An 18385-nucleotide genomic window follows, 5' to 3' on the forward strand; every position below is an offset into this window, starting at 1 on the left:
TTTGGGCCCCAAACCAGTACCTAGGTTCGGAGACACAACAACCATTGTCTCGAGTTCTTAAAAAAGTAGGGCATGGGGGAGGTACCCCGCGCCCTCCGAAATTCAAAAAATATATACCCTATTTTCACCACGGGTCCTCCCAGTAGATTATGTGAAATTTTCAGGAAAATCGGTTAAGCAGTTTTTGATATATAAGCTATTTAAAAAAGTGGGCGTGGTCGGGTCGTTGGGCCCCAAACCAGTACCTAGGGTCGGAGACACAACATCCATTGTGTCGCAAATTAATTTTCTCACCGATATGTTCGTCAGTTTTGTTAAAATGGAGTTCTTAAAAAAGTAGGCCATGGGGGAGGTACCCCGCCCCCTCCGAAATTCAGCAAAATATATACCCTATTTTCACCACGGGTCCTCCCAGTAGATTATCTGAAATTTTCAGGAAAATCGGTTAAGCAGTTTTTATTATATAAACTATTTAAAAAAGTGGGTGTGGACGGGTCTTCAGGACCCAAATCAGTACCTAGGATCGGAGACACAACAACCATTGTCTGTCCATTGTCAAATTAATTTTCTCTCCGATACGTTCGTCAATTTTGTTAAAAAAGCGTTTGTAAAAAATAGGGCATAGGGGAGGTACCCCGCCCCCTCCGAAATGCAAAAAATTATATAGCCTATTTTCACCACCGGTGTTCCGTGTATATTCTCTGAAATTTTCAAGAAAATCGGTTAAGCAGTTTTTGAGTCTATACGGAACATACAAACATACTAACATACACACATTGCCTTTTATATATTAGATTTATTTAACAAATAAACAAATATGAAGTTAGATATTTTGGAACAATTTTCTTAAAATCTGATGCAGAAAAGTTTCTTGCATTGGATAATGAATAGCTGAGAGAATATTTACAACAACAATGTAAAAACAAAATATTAGTTACCAGAGTGTCTGTAATGGATAACATTTCTCAGTTTTATAGTTTGAGTTGTTGACTTTCGCTGTATCGAAAATCGAGTGCGCATCAACTGGCTTTAACTAATTCGTGAATAACAGGCTTTTTAATTTTCATATTTTTTGAATGATTGTAATTTCAATATTACTCTTAATTTCCTATCCTTATTTTAGTCCTTATCATAGTAAGCAGTTAACCTTTCGCGATGGTAAACCATATTTCTTAATAAAGTTTTGCAGTATACATTAATTAATGTATGGGATGTTAGCGAAATACTTGGAGAACTCCAAAATATTTTTTTCTAATTTATCTAATCTAACCAATAATATATGTGGAATAATATTTTAACAATAAGTTTAAGAAAAACTATTAAATATTTGTAGGTCGATAAAGGACCATCCTAAAGCTTTTTGAAAAACTGGATTATTGAATCGAAGATCGTAAGGGCCATCCACCAAGAAACATTTGATATTTCATGAACACTTGGATTGGTGTAAGAAATTTCGAAAAAATACGATGGAAGTGCTTCAGAAGACGTTTATAAGATGGATTCAGGTGACGAATCATGGAACTAAGTGTTTGAGCCCTAAAATAGCAGCAATTGCAAGAAGATGTTGTAAAAGCATCAAAAACCAAGTTTTTGAGGTGTCTCAATCGGCGTTCAAAAAGTGCTTCAACAATGAGTTTGAGCGCATGAAAAAAGTGTATAAATCATGCTGCAGATTATTTAAGAATACAATAAAACTATGATAAATATTCGCGTTTTCATTGTTAGGCCAGAAACGTGATTAGTTCCCCTAGTATGCTACGTTTCACCGATGGTTAAGTCCGATAATCAGGCATATTAAAATGTTATTTTTGTGGATGAACGAAGGCTAAGCTTGGAAACTAGCATTTATACGTAAATCATTCTAAAATTGTATATACGAATCAACTCGAAAGATAATTAATTCAAAATTATAATCATTTATATATCAAAACATAGTTCGAATATTTTTACAAGAAATAATATTTGAAAAAAAAAACTTTTACGGTGTCGATATGAGAACATTTTAAGCAAAACCGTAGCCAAAATGTGCTTCATCGAAATAATGGTTTTAGACCCCAAGTATGTTTGGACGAAATCTGTTTCAGACAATTTTTAGTCGAATTGGCAATGTTATTTCGTCTGTCGGGCTGGAGCGCACGGTAACTCTCGTACGGATCAGCCGATTCGATTCAAAATGTGGGCTTTGTAATATTTTGTGCACACTTAGTTTAAGTTCGAAGATGTGTCGTTAGACTGGTTTTAATTAAATTCGATGTCCCATTTTTTTATACGACACCCCCCCCTAAGGTGTTTAGTTTTGTTAGATTTTAAGATTGACAAAGTTTGATCACAATCCTACAAAAAATTGTGAAAATCGGCTGGATTTTAATATAAGGCTATATTATAGGGCCTCAATTGACCAAATAAACTATTGGAGCAATATCAAAATCTTACCCGATTTTCATAAATTTTTGTATTCTAGCCACAGCAATGAACAGGTAAAAATTTCTCATCGATTGACTATGCCGATGCATTCCTTCAGGTATCCCTCAGTAGAAAATCTGAAAACCCCCTAATACATAATTATTGGGGAAAAGGATTTCGGTTGCGTAGCCGGTTTCAATTCGGTACTGTCAATAGATGAAAGTTTCAATTCATACAGACTAAGGGTATATGAAAAAACCAAATTTATTTTGCAATGCCATTTGGAAAATAAAATGTGTTGGTTTCAAATCCGTTCGCATTCAGAAAATTGGCCCATGCGCACAAAATTTATACCGGTTTTTATTCTCATATAAAGATAAAATATTAAAAAATGCCTTATTTGTGTTTATGAGAAAAGTTATGCGTAAACTGTTAATAGCATTCCATATCTATTCATAGACTAGCAGACCCTGTTCCGCGTTGCTGGCCCGTCGTTTTGAGTTTTAATATAACTTTTTATGGAGTTTATGCCCATTGTCAAACCGAGTTATCATTGAGGATTTTAAATTTATCAACCGATTTTGTCTGTAACCTTTCTTTTCTCTTATGGACTTTGTATGATCTATTCGCCCTTTGATGCTGGTTGGGATTTATTATCGCCCATGTCCCTATCTTTATCCTAAAGCAATCTAATTATAAAAGTTAAAAAGGGTAACGTCGAATTCTCCCGCTTATTGAGACTTATATCAAGCTTTTTGTAGAAAATTAACTTATGTTGAAACTGAGGTATGGGGTATTGTAACTCGCGATCAGTTTTACTATACCATAACTTTTAACCGCATTTCGGTAAAATAAACTGTTTTAGCCCGATTCACAGAGGGGTTTCTTAAAATAATAATTTGAGCGGAAGCTGTGGTCGTACTAATGTAAAAAAATCGGAAAAAATCGTTGAATTAAACTAGTTTCATTATGTTATTTTCCAATTAGTGGTTTTACAACATAATGTAGAGCTTAATGCTCAAAGGAGAAGTTAAAGAGTGCACTTCAGAGTTGAAGTTTCTAATGTATGATTTTTTAATATATCCACTGTATCTACCTCAAACGGATGCTGACATTTTGAAACCTGAAAAATGGGGTTTTTTGAATTTTTGCTCTAATCGGGACGCGCAGCTGGATTTCCATAAAAGATTATTATTTGATTGTAGTACTCGCGATTTCGCATTTTTTAATGTATAACATGAGGGTGTAGCCCTCACAGGATCACAGTAATCTGCGCCCAAACACGAAATTTTTGTGCGTAAATTTTTCTCAAAAACCTATTTTTTTGGTTTAAAATCGACAAACTTCATTCGATTTCCGTGGAAACCCGCGTAAATTTAGTTTTTTTACGTTCTGAATCTAACAAGCCGCGACGCGTAAAAATCCACCCACTAGATCGGCGGATATGATACCCCTCAAATTTGCAAAAAAATATTTTGAAAATATCGCAAATTAAAACGAGTTTTGGATGTGCCAGTTCTACTTTAATAAATAGATCGATACGCGTGTTTAAACTGTGCGAAAACAGATATTTAAAAACTCTCGTAAATCCAGAGATATAATAGATTTTTTCTAAAAATTGAGTGCGATGCTACATCCACGGTTCTTGATGGATCGCATTGAAACGGCATAGAATGATGTATTTTTTAATGGTGATTATTGAAATCGGATGCGCATAAAATGTAAATGAACTTCGCGGAAATTATGACCATTTTGCAGTATTTTGCACCCTAATATGCAGCAGATGCTACATCGTGGCCGCCAAATAGAATTTGACAAACTGTACATCAAATAAGAGGAATTGATTCGCTGTGTTGGAAAATCGGATGCGCATCATGTCATTTTCATAATTACGCGGTTTATATGCGTCTCAGATGTTGTAATATTCAATACAACATTATTTTAACGTTATGCCACAATTGGAATTTCTTTTAATTTAATATAAGGTTCTAATAATATTATCCAATAGGAAAACTATAAGCGAACAATTTGTTACAACGAAATATCATCATTTTTGCGTGAAATTTTCATGAAAATGCCGAAGAACCCAAACATTTTTTCTCCAACTTTTCCTATAAAACCATAAAAAATAAAATTAGAATAATATGATTTTAATTTTTTTCCTAATATTTTCTTCGTATTTTTGCAAATAACATGAATACTATAGCTCCAACCTTCACAACTTAGGTTTCATTTTATTCCTCATAATGTCTGGATGCTGTTATAATTTTTTTTTTATATTTTTCGTAAGTATAAGCGCTATTGTTTCAAAAATATGTTTGTAAATACGTGAAATTATTTAACAAACTTGATTTTTCGCGAATCCATTGAGACTTTGCGATTATTTTTTGCATCATCGCAAAGGTTACGAATTCAGTTAACGATAATAGGATATAACAGCTAACTATATTAAGCCGCGTTTTTTTAGAATTTTTTCTAATTATCATAATTAAAACTGTCATATCTTTTGCGCGCAACGATCAAAGTTAGTAACGAAAACAGATTTGGAATGCTGATTTTTTTTCTTAATCTATGTACCAAAAATCATTGATGTAGTATCAAAAATTTTTTTTGATTTTTTTGAAATTGAAAAGACTATTTTAGACATTTTTCCTGATATGTGTTTAGTTGTTCATGGCTGATGAACCGTTGAACTTCACCATTTAAGGAAATTTGTATATATATCGTGTTTCTTAATATGGGAGATACCGTGCCACCTTCAAAACTTATTCCTACATGTACCACCGCACATTCCACAAAATTTAATGAAAATAGGTTCGTTAGTTTTCGAGATATAACATACTTAAAAACTGGCCGCCGTGGGGACTTCGGGCACCAAGAAAGAAGCAATGTATACATTTCATGAAAATCGGTTCAATAGTTTTTGAGATATAACATATTTAAACAAGTGAGCCAAGGCTATAGTCGGGTCGGGGCCGGCTATGTGATACCCTACACCACTACCCCTGTTCATAAGCTTTTGACTAATAAAATTCAAAATATTAAAATTGGGATAGGTCAATTTTTTTGAAACGCATTTAAGTGTTTCGACTGTACAACCCAAATAAAAAATGGAAAAGTGGGATGTATGCCAACCATCAATAGGCTTCTTTCTCTGTTAGACCCCCCATTAACCCCCAAAATTTCGTGAGGATCCTATCAAAATTTCGTAGTGTGATTGCACAAAAATGGAAAAAGGGATGCATTACCGACTATTGCGATATCTCTGTTGTTTGACCACCTATGACAACCTACTTCACATCGTTGTAAAGGTGATATTTTCTATTCGCTTTGAAATAAAATGTTGACTTTTTCTCCAAATCCATTTATTCACATGCCTACCTCTGAATAATATCCGACCATTTTCAAAAATCACAACACCCAAAATTTCGTGACGATCCAATTAAAATTGCGACCTGTAGCGTGATTTCCAAAAAAGTGGAAAAATGGGATGTATTAACGACTATTGCGATATCTACGTTATTTGGATACCTACGCCAACCTGCTTTACATCATTGTAATGATGGGATTTTTTACTTTCATTGTCAGTCTTTGCTTTTGGAAGGTCCCGAACCAAAGCTGTGATATTCGTCATTATTATTAAAATCGCAAAAATGAAAAGTTGTGTTCTATTAGCGGCTATTGCGATATCTTCGTTGGTTGACCACCTACGACAACCTACGTAATATCGTTGCAAAGGTAATATTTTCTACTTTCATTAGCAGGTTTTGGTTTTGATATACCCCTTTAAAAGCGGAGATATTCGCTTTGAAATAAAACGTAGATTTTTTCTCCAAATACGTTTTTTGCCCATTCCGACCCCTGAATATTATCCGACCATCACTAAAATCAATAGGCTTCTTCCCCTCCGAGACCCCCATCAACATCCAAAATTTCGTGACGATCCGATCAAAATTGCGACTTGCTGCGTGATTACAAAAAAATGAAAAAATGGGATGTATTGCCGACTATTGTGATATATCCGTTATGTGGCCACCTACGCCAACCTACTTTGCATCACTGTAAAGATGGGATTTTCTACTTTCATAGTCAGACATTGTTTTTGGAAGATCCCCAACCGAAGCTGTGATATTCGTCATTATTAATAAAATCGCAAAAATAAAAAGTTGGGTTCTATTAGCGGCTATTGCGAAATATTCGTTGTTTGATCACCTACGAAAACCTACTTTACATCATTAGAAAGGCGATGTTTTCTACTTTCAAGGCCAGGTTCTGATTTTGGTATACATCATATTGAAGCTGAGATATTCCCTTAGGAAAAAAACGTTGTGTTTTTCTCCAAATAAGTTTTTTGCCCATTACGACCCCTAAATATTATCAGACCCTCACCCAAGTCAATAGGTTTTTTCATCTGTGTGACCCCCATTAACCCTCAAAATTTCGTGACGATCCGATCAAAATTGCGACCTGTAGCGTGATTTCCAAAAAAGTGGAAAAATGGGATGTATTACCGACTATTGCGATATCTCCGTTATTTGGTCACCTACGCCGACCTAGTTTACATCATTGAAAAGATGGGATCTTCTACTTTCATAGGCAGGCTTTGCTTTTGGAAAGTCCCCAACCAAAGCTGTGATATTCGTCATTATAATTAAAATCGCAAAAATGAAAATTTGGGTTTTATTTGCGACTATTGTTATATCTTCGTTGTTTGATCACCTACGAGAACCTACTTTACATCATTAGAAAGGTGATCTTTTCTACTTTTATTGTCAGGTTTTGCTTTTGGTATATCCCGTATATAAGCTGAGATATTCGCTTTGGAAAAAAACGTTGTCTAGTTTTTTGCCCATTCCGACCCCTAAATATTACACGACCATCACCAAAATCAATAGGCTTCTTCCCCTCCGGGACCCCCATCAACATCCAAAATTTCGTGACGATCCGATCAAAATTGCGACCTGTAGCGTGATTACAAGGTTTAGATGGACAGACGGACAGACGGACGGACTGACGGACGGACACACATAGCCAGATCGACTCAGCTCGTCGAGACATTCATTTTGGTATATATAAGTATGGGTCTACGACCATTATTTCGATGCGTTACAAACTTTTTGGCCAAAACCAACTTATAATACCCTCCCCACATAGTGGTGTAGGGTATAAAAAGTAGGCATGGTGGGATATTTAGGCCCCAATGAAGTAGCTAGATTCTAGATTAATTCGTAAATGTTAAAAACGATACATTCGTTATTATTGCAAATGTAGCGTTTTCTAAATATCAATCAAAATATGCAGCCAATTTTCACCGCAGCCATTCCTGAAAATTTCAGTGAAATCGGTTTAGTAGTTTTGTACATATAACATATTTGAAAAAGTAGGCGTTGTCAAGTCTATGGATCCCAAATAAGTACGTAAGGTTGGAAACACAACCACAATTGTCCCGCAAATTAATTTCCAAACCGATACATTCGTAATTATTGTAAATATGAATTATCCAAATAGGTCCAGCCGTTCTCGACTGATGCCATTACCAACGAACGACATTTGATTTTTATTTATAAAGATGTTTAAATTTTTACTAAATTTATTTTAATTTTTGCGAAAAAATCAACAAATAATAAAAAAATCTTGAAGTAAATCCAAAGTATACTGCCCCAGAGTCCGTACAAACCTCTAAAAAAAATAAATTAAAAATATGTACAGAATCTGGACAAAGCGTAAAAAAATATGTGAGCAAATTTATAGAGATTGGGTATATAAATTGCATATTATAGCAACAACAAAAGAGAATAACTTATTGTTGGAATATTGTTCCAAATATATTTTTTGGTTTGATTCGATTATAATGGTTTGGATAGAAAAAAAATTGGGAGTTCTCCAACTATTTCGCTAAAATCTCATACAATAATGAATATTTTCTCATAAAACTTCGTCAAGAATATGGCTTACAATCAATTAATGCCCAAGAATTGTATCAGACCATATTACAATCCAATTCAATACCTTTTGTATGTAATTTTCGCCAGAAATTCCGCGGAATATAAAACTTCCTGGGCAATTTGAGGAAAAACGTGTCTTAATCGACGTCCAGGCAGGAATATTTTGCTCAATAACAACTCCAAAGCTTTCTAGGGTCTCAAGATTTGCAATCTGAAACTAATTGTGCTTTTATAAAGTACAATACCTAAAAACGCAAATAATTAAGCAAGGGTCATCTTTAATGAGCTATACAAGAAGTCCGACCTTAAATAACGGTATTAAAATCCCAAAAAATATTTGTTTTCTCTAAAATATATCTCAGACACCGAGAGACATTCGCCAAAACTAAAAAATGTATAATTCCATAAATTTTACGATAATACTCGTATTTCCTTGGGGTGTATGTGTACTTTTCTGTGTTGTGATACGTATTAGATTAAAATAATACGTATTAGATTAAAATAAATTTGTGTAATTCTGGTTATTTTGTCACCAAGGAGCAACACATTGCAGTTGTTGCTGTAAAAAACCCAACGATTTAGCTTAAAGTGCATTTTTGTAGGGTGTATTTATACTTTTCTGTGTCACTGTACATTAAACGATGTAAAATCGCAAGTTCTATAATCCTATTACAAGTTTTGAAAAAATTCAAAAACCCCGAAATTCCGGCTTCAAATTGTCAGCATCAATTTTAGGTGGATGCAGTGGATATATCGAAAAATCATACACTAGTATAATGTTGCCTATGGAGTATTCTTTGAGTCTTTCTTTGGGCATAGGTCTATAAAATGTAAGGTTAAGGCAGAAATCGGAAGGGAACATAAAAAATTTGTTGGCTTTAACCCATTTTTCTACATTGACGCCAACACAGCCACATAAATTAATTAAAACACTTAAAAAAACTTCATTTTAAAGAATTTCATTCATACTATATATAATGTGTTATTAGTTCGCGAATTCTGAAAGGGTGAAACTCGTATTCATCGAGTGTAAAACAGTTTTGTGTTTTTGCCATATCTCTGCCGGCAAAGCCAACTGATACTTTTTTGCTTGTTATATCAATAATTACAGACATAAAGTAAGATTAATTAAAGGTATCTTTGGAGTACCTAAATTTTAAAGTAATACATAAATAAATGTTCATGTCTTTTTGTTGGACCTCCATTGCGTATACGTTCTGTCGCCATGTATGCGACCCTGTGGTTTTACAACTTTTTCAACGGCAAATAGTGGTAAACAGATTTGTTAGGTAGAAACAATTCCGACATGGATTGACTTTGGAAGTACCTTGGAACCTTGGAATGTCTTAAACTTAGAAGGTATATTCGGGGATTTCCGAGTGAAATCGGACACTTTTTCAAGATGAGCTTTTTGATTTCCTTTATTTGTTGCTGTAGTTATGCTGCTTATCAGCAAAACATTTTAGTATATTTTCAGATTTTTTTTTTACTAAAGGTTCTAGGGATATCGCGCCTTGAAAACGTCCATTTCTGTAAAAACTTCATGTAAAGAAATACTCATAACTTCTTTAATATTGGTTCAAAATAGAAAAATTTGTACAGTGGCCTTGAATGTAATTTTGCGACTTAAAATTTAAAATCAATTTTTAATTTTCCTGAAATTTTTTGTATTAAACTCATCAATCAATTACAAAAATTTAAGTCCTATTTGGTAGTGGGATTCGAATGACTGCTATTTTTTTTTCTTAATTTTTTAAAATTTGTCAATACAATTGCACTATAGGTAATTTGCCCAGTTTTTTGAGGCAAAAAGTCGATTTTGCAACTTTTAATAATAATAAGCTTTTAGAAAAGAACATGTCAAAATTTATTAATATGAATGATATTTTTCAAAACAGCGCCATTATCGCGGTTTAAATTGCCGTCAAAATGAGAATTTCGAAGAAACACTATAAAATATATTGTCGGTGTCATGCTTAAGTGTTCCATACTCCATTTTTGACATTTTGAGTTACAGGTACCTTTCAAAGTTTCCAACCCTGCTCCTTCTGAATTTCTAGTCGGTTTTCCTCTATCTCTCATTGTTTTCGAGATATAGAAATGTCAGTATGTTCCATATCCACTTTGGACACATAAAAATCTACTTTTTTGTTCCATATCCATAAAGTCTGGCGTATGGAACAAAAGAACTTTGAACTTTTTTGTTCCATATCCATACCGTTTGGCGTATGGAACAAAAAAAGACAAAAACGAATTGTTCCTCTCAAAAAATGATGGCGGTTGGAACAAAAAATTACCCAATTTTGTCAAGTTACGAACAATGTGGCGTTTGGAACAATTTGTTTTAAAGGACTGGGTCTAAAACCTGAAGAAGAATAGTGTATAAATCAAGATATTTTAAAATTTTGTATTGTTATATGATACTAAAATTATTTTTTGTTGAAATTTAACGCCTTCGGCTTAATAAAATACATGTAAGATAATTAAAATTTCAGAAAATTAATTAAAATAGAATTCTATTGCCACTACTAATAGTTCAAAGAACGATTATTGCTTTTTCGAATGAATTAAACGATGAAATAAGACAATAAAAATAAGCTAATGAAAATTATGTTTTTCGAAAGTGTAAGAGTCCACTCCTTAAATAAATTTAAAGGCAACATATAACAATGGTCCCCAAAGCATTTATTTTCTACTGCAACTGTTTTATTGAAGTCCCCGAATTTTCAGCTCTACAGCAGCACTTCACATAACGGAGGTGGAACACAATTGATCAAAAGTTTGTCCATGTGACACAAATTGCCAAAAACATTAAAAACAAAATCCGAGACGAATAGATTATTCGTGATTATTAATGTGATATTTTCACCAGAAGATGACTATTTAAATACGAACGATGATCTGAATTTGAGATATTTAATGACCAAAGTTATCACAAAAAAACTTCATTCAATAATGCACACTAATGTTAATATTTGTAAACACTTAGAAATCATATGTTTAAATTACATTCCTAGAGCAACAGGTTCTTTGTTTCACTATATATTTGTCTATCCTATGTTTTAAGATACTATTTTCAGAGAGAAATAAATAATCTCTCTCATCATCTTTAACCAGCAGCATCCTTTGCGCAGAACCAACGAAAAATCTGTAACAGCTGCTTTGTAATGTTTGTAAACAATCCAATGACATTACTACAGTACGAGTATTTGTTTTGGTTAGTTTGGAGACAGCTGTTGGCCCAAATATGTTTTGTTATCTATGTGTTCTGGAGTGGGAGCGTGTGGTGGTGGTGTCTGTGGAATGTCGTTTTTGTGTGCCAACCATCCGTTTGATAAACGCAGACTCCAAATCTTGGTATTCCTTGGTATAGAGACATGAAAATTTTTTCACAAACTCTATAGATGTCGCCTTTGTTCGCTGGAAAATTTTCACTTGCTTATATAATCACTTGACAATTTTTTCATTTTAATATTTTCTTGGATTTTCTCAATATTTTTATTAAATATTACATTGAATTTTCTTTACTTTCAACACTTTATCACAATTGCTTTTGTTGATATAACCGTTACCGCACCCACGTTTATTATTTGACCAATAATTGGTTATGCTTAGCACTTCATAAAGATAGAATTGAAAATGGCAAATATGGGATTGGTTTTAATTTCTTTCTTTGCAATTCCGTTTGGATTTTAATTGTGTTAACGATTTCCAAGGATAATTTTCAATTTGATTTAATTTTTCTGTTTTATTTCTTGTTTTCTCTAACAGACAAAGAAAAACTTACATTTTCAATATTTTTTCTTTAACTGGTTTTGTTGCGATTTGTGGTTAACAGAGCAAAATACTTTTAAACGGTTCGAAGCTTCGGATGTAACTGAAAAGGGAAAAACTGTATCTGCCAAAAGGAGTGTAACGACAAATGACGAGTATCTTGCCTTTTGTGGAATACACACGTACACACACATACTTGAACATGAAGGCAAACTCACATAAAAGAGAAGATATACACAGGAATTCATCTGTACGACCAACAGTGCGTATGGGGGATGTCCTAGTGTTTACAAGCGCTTGGTGTATTCCAGTGTTCGAAAATAAACACTATAGTATCGTACCGTACCGTTCTGTACCGTACCAAGGTGGATAGGTACACTACGATAGTGTACCGCTCCGGAACACAAACATTAAAAAATATTTTAGTGATACTGTACCGGAACACAACGATAATCGTAGTGCTCCGACTGCGGAGGACTAAAAATCGTAGTGTTCCGACTGGGGAGCACTAAAAATTTTAGTATTCCGACTGCCGGAGCACTAAAAATCGTAGTGCTCCGACTGCGGAGCACTAAAAATTTTAGTGCTCCGACTGCGGAGGACTAAAAATTTTAGTGTTCCGACTGCCGGATCACTAAAAATCATAGTGCACCACGTGTTGGAACACTAAAAAATAATAAAGGTATTATGTTTTCTTAGGAAAATTAAATATTTGGTTAAATTTGATCAAATAAAAATTAAGATAAACTGTTACATCCATGTATGTTTAAATTAGTTAAACAAATTGCGAAATATGGTCAAAATTATGAAAAAACAATATTTAGTTTTTCTGGAATGAAACAGAAAGATCGTCGTGCCGGAGCACTAAAAATCGTTTTGTACCACTTTTTGAAACTATAATGTAATGAACCATACATTAATTTATTATGATTTCTGAGGAAATTAAATATTATATATATATATATTTTTAATAAATAAAAATTAAAAGAAAATGTGAAAAACATCTGATTTGGTTTTTGGACAATGGAGCACTAAAAATCGTAGTGTTCCAACTGTCGGAACACTAAAAATCGTAGCGTACCACGAGCCGAAACGCTAATAATAATGTTAAGATAATAGTCTGTTTATTATGTGTTTATTATATATTTTATGTTTTTAGAATAAATAAATATGTATTTATTTATTATTTAATAAATTATTATTTAATAAATAAAAATTAGAAGAAAATGTGTAAAACATCTGATTTGATTTTTGAACAATGGAGCACTAAAAATCGTAGTGTTCGACTGCAGAACATTAAACATCGTAGTGTTCCGACTGTCGGAACACTAAAAATCGTAGCGTACCACGAGACGAAACGCTAAAAAGTAACGTTAAGGTAATCGTCTGTTTATTATGATTTATGAGGGAAATTAAATATTTTATGTTTTTAGGATAAATAAATACATATTAATAAATAACAAGTAAGAAAAGCGTTAAGTTCGGTCGGGCCGAACTTTTTATACCCTCCACCACAAATTTCAGCCATTTCGGTGGATTAATGTGGCCACAACCTTCAAAATACCGAAATACGGAAGGTACCGTTCTATGGGGGCTATATGATGGCGTGGACCTATACCTACAAATTTCTGGGGGAAAGTTTTATACGCCTAAAGAAGACTAAATACCAAATTTCAGCCATCTCGGTGTGATAATGAGGCTAAAACGTTCAAAATATCGAAAATCGGGAGATATTGCATTATGGGGGCTATATCAACACGTGGACCTATATAAACATTTTATGGTAGAAATGTTTCTTAGCCTCTAGAAACACAAAATACAAAGTTACAACCGATTTTTTGGTTAAGTGGGTCTAATACATTCAAAATATATTAAAATGACGCGTACTTTATAAGGGGCCTTATGTGGGGGCTATACCAAAACGTGGACCTATATAACCCAACTTTGGTAGGAATGTTTTCTGGCCTCTGAAGACACAAAATACCAAATTACAACCAATTCTGTGGTCAAATGGGTCTAATACATTCAAAATATATTAAAATGACGCGTACTTTATATGGGGCCTTATATGGGGGCTATACCAAAACGTGGACCTATATAACCCAACTTTGGTAGGAATATTTTTTGGCCTCTGGAGACACAAAGTACCAAATTACAACCAATTCGGTGGTAAAATGGGCCAAATATCTTAAAAATTCCATAAAACGACGACGCGTCACGCGTCATTTTGTATGGGGGCTATACGAAAGCGTGGACCTACATAGCCCACTTTCAATACCAAAAGTCCTACGTAAATATAACATATTTTCCCAAAATTTCATCAACCTACGTCAATCCGTTCGGACGCTAGAGTGATTTCCACAGACGGACAGACGGACAGACGGACAGACGGACAGACGGACGGACATGGCTATATCGATGTAGAATTGCACGCTGATCAAGAATATATATACTTTTTGGGGTCTACAATGATTATTTCGAGTAGTTACAAACGTAGTGACAAACTTAATATACCCCCATCCTATGGTGGAGGGTATAAAAATTAGAAGTAAATGTGTAAAATATCTGATTTGATTTTTGGACAATGGAGCACTAAATCGTAGTATTCGACTGTGGAGCACTAAAAATCGTAGTGTTCCGACTGCTGGATCACTAAAAATTGTAGTGTTCCGAGTGCCGGATATCTAAAAATCGAAACAATGGAACAATAAAAATCGTGGTGTTCGGTTGTGGAGCACTAAAAATCGTAGTGCCGGATAACTAAAAATCGTAGTGTACCACGTGCAATACTCGTACAATAAGGTAATGTACCACACATGAGTTTATTATGATTCTTGAGGAAAATTTAATATTTTATGTTTTTTTAATAATACAAATTAAGATATAAAAACAAGTGAGCAAAGGCTATAGTCGGGACGGGGCCGACCATGTGATACCCTACACCACTACCCCTGTGCATAAGCTTTTCACTGGTAAACATTTCTTTTAGGGAATATAAACCGACTACCACCAAAAATAATATGCCTCTTTGTCTCTGGGACCCCCATAAGCAACCAAAATTTCGTGACCATCCTATCAAAATTACGACCTGTAGCTTGATTGCAAAAAAATGGAAGAATTGGATGCATTACCGACTATTGTGGTATCTCCCTTGTTTGACCACCTTCGCCAACCTGTTTTTCACCAATGTAAAGGTAATATTTTCTTCTTCCATTGACAGGCTTTGTCGTTGGAATACCCCTACAAGAAGCCAATATATTCACAAAGAATAAAACTTTAAATTTGTCTCCAAATGAGTTTTTCCCCATTCCGACCCCTAAATATTATCCGGCTATCACCAAAATCAATAGGCTTCTTCCTATGTGGGACCCGCATCAACTCCCAAAAAATTCGTGACGATCCGATTAAAATTGCGACCTGTGGCGTGATTACAAAAAAATCGGAAATCGGATGCATTATCGACTATTGCCATATCTCTGCTATTTGACCACCTATGACAACCTAATTTACATCGCCGTAAAGGTGATATTTTCTACTTTCCTTGCCAGATTTTGCTTTTGATATACCTCTTAAAGAAACAGAGATATTGGCTTTGAAATAAAACGTTGACCTTTCTCAAAATAAGTGTTTGCCCATTCCGACCCCTGAATATTATCCGACCATCATTAAAATCAGTAGGCTTCTTCCTCTGTGGGACCCCCATTAACCCCTAAACCTTCGTGACGATCCGATCAAAATTACGACCTGTGGCGTGATTCCAAAAAAATCGGAAATCGGATGCATTATCGACTATTGCCATATCTCTGCTATTTGACCACCTATGACAACCTAATTTACATCGCCGTAAAGGTGATATTTTCTACTTTCCTTGCCAGATTTTGCTTTTGATATACCTCTTAAATAAACAGAGATATTGGCTTTGAAATAAAACGTTGACCTTTCTCCAAATAAGTGTTTGCCCATTCCGACCCCTGAATATTATCCGACCATCATAAAAATCAATAGGCTTCTTTCTTTTTGGGACCCCCATTGACCCCCAAAATTTCGTGACAATCCGATCAAAATTGCGACCTGTAGCGTGATTACAAAAAATCGGAAAATGGGATGCATTATCGGCTATTGCCATATCTTTGCTATTTGACCACCTACGACAACCTGCTTTACACCGTTGTAAAGGTGATATTTTCTACTTTCCTTTCCAGGTTTTGCTTTTGATATACCTCTTAAAGAAACAGAGATATTGGCTTTGAAATAAAATGTTGACTTTTCTCCAAATAAGTGTTTGCCCATTCCGACCCCTAAATATTATCCGACAATCACCAAATTCAATATGCTTCTTCATCTGTGAGACCCCCATTAACCTTGACATTTTCGTGACGATCCGATCAATATTGCGACCTGTAGCGTGATTTCCAAAAAAATAGAAAAATGGGATGTATTACCGACTATTGCTATATCTCCGTTATTTGGTTACCTACGCCGACCTAGTTTGCATCATTGTAAAGACGGGATCTTCAACTTTCATAGTCAGGCTTTGCTTTTGGAAAATGTTCAACCAAAGCTGTGATATTTGTCAATATAATTAAAATCGCAAAAATGAAAATTGGGGTTTTATTTGCTACTATTGCGATATCTTCGTTGTTTGATCACCTACGAGCACCTACTTTACATCATTAGAAAGGTGATATTTTCTGCTTTCATTGCCAGGTTTTGCTTTTGGTATACCCCATATAGAAGCTGAGATATTGGCTTTGGAAAAAAGTGTTGTCTTTTTATCCACCTAAGTTTTTTGCCCTTTCCGACCCCTAAATATTATCCGACCATCACCAAAATCAATAGGCTTCTTCCCCTCCGGGACCCCCATCAACATACAAAATTTCGTGACGATCCGATCATAATTGCGGCCTGTAGCGTGATTACAAGGTTTAGATGGACAGACGGACAGACGGACAGACGGACGGACGGACGGACGGACGGACACACATAGCCAGATCGACTCAGCTCGTCGAGACATTCATTTTGATATATGTATATAAGTATGGGTCTACGACCATTATTTCGATGCGTTACAAACTTTTTGGCCAAAACCAACTTATAATACCCTCTCCACATAGTGGTGTAGGGTATAATTAGTAGGAAATGTGAAAAACATCTGACTGGTTTTGTTCGACGTTTCGGTAATCATCTGTTTATTATGATTTATGAGGAAAATTAAATATTTGATGGCTTTTGGGTCAAGTAAAATTAATAAATACAAGTTAAGATGAGCATGTTATATCCATGTACTTAAAATTAGTTACAAAATTTGAGAACGTTAGTAGAAAATATGACAAGATGTATGCGGTAAAAATTTTTATAAAACACTATATATTACATTTTTTGTTACATATAATCTAAAATATTACACGTTACTGTAGTTTTTTAATGTGAACAGAAAGAAATAAGGAACGGAAAATATTGATAACAACACAATGTTTGCGGAAATTGTACCTGTAACTTTTTGTATCAAAAACAAAATTCTTCAGTGACTTCAGTTGAAGAAAGTATGTGGATTTTCCCAAGTAGACTTGTACGTTTGAAGACACTTATTATTTTGGGGAAATTGTACCTGTTGCCAATTGTACAAGAAACAATATTCATCAATTAATGATGATGATTTTTTTCTAATTTTCTACTAAAGCTCTCAACGTTTGTAACTAATTTAAAACTCGTGCATTTTATTTATTAATTTTTACTCGTCCCACAACCCATAAAATATTTAATTTTCCTCAGAAATTATAATTAACAGCGTTTCGATTTTTAGTGATCTGGCAGTCGGAACACTACGATTTTTAGTACTCCGCAGCCGAACACTACGATTTTTATTGTTACATTGTTTCGATTTTTAGTGATCCGGCAGTCTGAACACTACGATTTTTATTGCTCCATTGTCTAAAAATCAAATCAGGCGTTTTTCACGTGTTCTATTAAATTTTATTTTTTAATTTGTATTTATTAAAAAAATTATAAAATATTTAATTTTCCTCACAAATCGTAATAAACTCATGTATCCACAGTCAGAACACTACAATTTGTAGTGCGCCATTGTACAACAACCGAATCAATGTTTTTCACATTTTCTACTTAAGTTCCCAACGTTATTAATTAATATGTATACATACATGGATTTAAGAGGTGTATCTGAGTTTTTATGTCTTAATTTGTACTTATCTCAAAAATTATAAATATTTAATTTTCCTCGCAAATCATAATAAACTCGTGTG

At 34.1% G+C, this 18385-nt stretch overlaps 1 protein-coding gene across 1 annotated transcript in view; it reads right to left on the reverse strand.

Moving 5' to 3' along the window:
• The window catches only part of unc80 (unc80, NALCN channel complex subunit), a 102971-nt gene extending 90744 nt beyond the window's left edge, over positions 1-12227 (reverse strand). Inside the window, exon 1 of the mRNA XM_073959781.1 lies at positions 12136-12227. The gene's annotated coding sequence lies outside the window, so the exon portion shown is untranslated. The remainder of the gene's footprint in view (positions 1-12135) is intronic.
• Positions 12228-18385: the final 6158 nt, after the last annotated feature.

This window comes from Musca autumnalis, unplaced genomic scaffold, assembly GCF_047663935.1.
Source record: "Musca autumnalis isolate F117 unplaced genomic scaffold, ASM4766393v1 scaffold_1, whole genome shotgun sequence".
In the NCBI taxonomy this organism is placed as follows: domain Eukaryota; kingdom Metazoa; phylum Arthropoda; class Insecta; order Diptera; family Muscidae; genus Musca; species Musca autumnalis.